The sequence below is a fragment of the Pongo pygmaeus genome, chromosome X (assembly GCF_028885625.2).
Source record: "Pongo pygmaeus isolate AG05252 chromosome X, NHGRI_mPonPyg2-v2.0_pri, whole genome shotgun sequence".
Lineage (NCBI taxonomy): Eukaryota > Metazoa > Chordata > Mammalia > Primates > Hominidae > Pongo > Pongo pygmaeus.
The window spans coordinates 128,560,534-128,563,659 of NC_072396.2; the positions used below are offsets into that span (position 1 = coordinate 128,560,534).

General features: G+C 36.5%; 1 pseudogene; it reads left to right on the forward strand.

Annotated features, from left to right (window-relative positions):
* Positions 1 to 1,300: 1,300 nt before the first annotated feature.
* LOC129024768 (nucleophosmin-like) lies at positions 1,301 to 2,222 on the forward strand (annotated as a pseudogene).
* The last annotated feature ends 904 nt before the right edge of the window (positions 2,223 to 3,126 follow it).

Genomic DNA, 3,126 nt, shown 5'->3' on the forward strand with positions numbered 1-3,126 from the left:
TTGTTTGTATTTTTAGTAGAGATGAGGTTTTGCCATGTTGGCCAGGCTGGTATTGAAATCCTGACCTCAAGTGATTCGCCCGCATAGGCCTCCCAAAGTGCTGAGATTATAGGCGTGAGCCACCATGCCTGGCAAGTTTTATATATCTATATTATAAATGTATTTATATTAATAAAATATTTTATAAGTAAATTATATTTGTAATGTTACAAATTATATTTCTAAAAATTACAAAATAATAAATTTATTTGTAGAATAAATTAGAAATTTACATTTTATAAACAAATAACCCTGGAATAAATTGTATATTTATCAAGGAAATTTCTGCTTTGGAATTAGATATAAAGAAAATTATTAGTTGCTATGACAATTACTTTCAATAAAAAGTCTTATTATATTAAATATTTACATAAAATATAAGTAAACCCTGCCCACAGAGAAGTGCCACACATATGATATACATTGTATGTTCTTGACTGTGTGTACCCTACAGAATACTTTTAATTTTTTTTTTTGAGATGGAGTCTCACTCTGTCACCCAGGGTGGAGTGCTATGGCACGATCTCGGCTCACTGCAATTTCCAACCCCTGGCTCAAGCGATTCTCCTTCTTCAGCCTCCTGAGTAACTGGGACTACAGGTGTGTGCCACCATGACTGGCTAATTTTTTATATTTTTAGTAGAGATGGGGTTTCACCATGTTGGCCAGGCTGGTCTTGACTCCTGACCTCAGACGATCCGCCTGCCTTGACCCCCCAAAGTGCTGGGATTACAGGTGTGAGCACACTTTTTAGACGATTTTCCCATAGAACCAGATCATTGTAAGCAAAGATTTACTCATATTCCTGACTAATTGAGATTCCAGTTCTCACTTAGCACAAGACACTGAAAATGTTGTATTTTCTTATCTTTAATATAGCCTATGTGTTCTAATCTTCAAATTGTATAGATGAGGGGGAATTATTTTGAAGGCAATAATTTGAGATCTGTACCACTTATTTTTCATATTTTGTTTTCTTTATTAAAAATGTTTCTCAGGATAGAAGTTATATTTGTTCTTTGTAGGAAAAAGGAAAGTACGTAGGAAATAAAAGGGAATTTTTGCTTTTTAAAGGAATTTTCACTTTTTGCATTTTACACTTCTATCCTCCTTGAATGTAATACTTTGAGCTTCTATTACTTTTGTAATTAAAAACAGTAAAGAGCCTGGTGTGATTCTGTCCTGCGCAGCTGTTCTCTGGAGGCAGTAGTTGTTTATCTCCACCCACCTCATTTCTCACCTAAGTGCACGTTACCACCCCATGGAAGGTTTGATGGACGTGGACATGAGCCCCCTGAGGCCCCAGAATGATCTTTTTAATTGTGAACTAAAGGTGGACAAAGATTATCACTTTAAATTTGATAATGATGAAAATGAGCACCAGTTGTCTTTAAGAATGGTCAGTTTAGGGGCTGGTGCAAAGAGTGACTTGCACATTGTTGAAGCAGAGCCAATGAATTATGAAGGCAGTCCAATTAAAGTAATATGGGCAACTTTGAAAATGTCTGTACAGTAAATGGTTTCCGTTGGGGGCTTTGAAATAACACCACCACTGGTCTTATGGTTGAATTGTGGTTCAGGGCCAGTGCATATTAGTGGACAGCACTTAGTAGCTGTGGAGGAAAATGCAGAGTCAGAAGACGAAGAGGAGGAGGATGTGAAACTCTTAAGTATATCTGGAAAGTGATCTGTCCCTGGAGGTGGTAGCAAGTTTCCACGGAAAAAAGTAAAACTTGCTGCTGATGGTGAAGAAGAAGATGATGATAATGAAGATGATGATGATGATTTTGATGATCAGGAAACTGAAGAAAAAGCACCAGTGAAGAAATCTGTAACGAGATACTCCAGCCAAAAATACACAAAAGTCAAACCAGAATGGAAAAGACTCAAAACCATCAACACCAAGATCAAAAGGACAAGAATCCTTCAAAAAACAGAAAAAATCTCCTAAAACACCAAAAGGACCTAGCTCTGTAGAAGACATTAAAGCAAAAATGCAAGCAAGTACAGAAAAAGGTGGTTCTCTTCCCAATGTGGAAGCCAAATTCATCAATTATGTGAAGAATTGCTTCCAGATGACTGACCAGGAGGCTATTCAAGATCTCTGGCAGTGGTGGAAGTCTCTTGAAGCAAATAGTTTAAACAATTTATTAAAAATTTTCTGTCTTATTTCATTTCTGTAACAGTTGATATCTGGCTATCCTTTTTATAATGCAGAGTGAGAACTTTCTCTACTGTGTTTGATAAATGTTGTCCAGGTTCCATTGCCAAGAATGTGTTGTCCAAAATGCCTGTTTAGTTTTTAAAGATCGAACTCTGCCCTTTGCTTGTTTTTTGTATGGAATGTTATGATAGGACATAGTAGTAACAGTGGTCAGACATGGAAATGGTGGGGAAACAAAAATACACGTGTGAAATAAAACTTAGTATTTTAATAAAGTAAAAACAAAACCAAAAATCAGTAAAGGAGGCTTGGCATGGTGGCTCATCCCTGTAATCTCAGTGCTTTGGGAGGCTGAGACAGGAGGATTGCTTGAGGCCAGGAATTCAAGACCAGCCTGGGCAACACAGCAAGATCTGTCTCTAAAAAAAAATAGCCAGGCATGGTGGCACGTGCCTGTAGTCTCAGCTAGTAGAGAGGTTGAGACAGGAGCATCACGTGAGCCCAGGAGTTCATGGCTACAGTGAGCTATGATTACACCACTGCACTCCAGCCTGGGCAACAGAGTGAGATCCCTTTGCTAAACAACAACAACAACAACAACAAAAACAAGTAAAGAAAAACATATATATTTTAATATTCTTTCACTAGGTAATAAATAATGACCCAAAGATGAGTTAGACTTAGTAACAAAATAAAGTTTAAAAAAATTGTTTCATTGATATAAAAACAACAAAAATAATGCACTATCAATACCCAGGAATTAGCATCCTTAACTTTTAATGTATTTTCCTTCCAACAATTTATGTATACCTAACATATATATTACATAATATATTCATGGTCTTTAATCTTCACTGTGTATTAAAATCACAAGGGAATGTTTTTTAAAAATACTAGTGCTAGGATCCCATACCCAGACCATT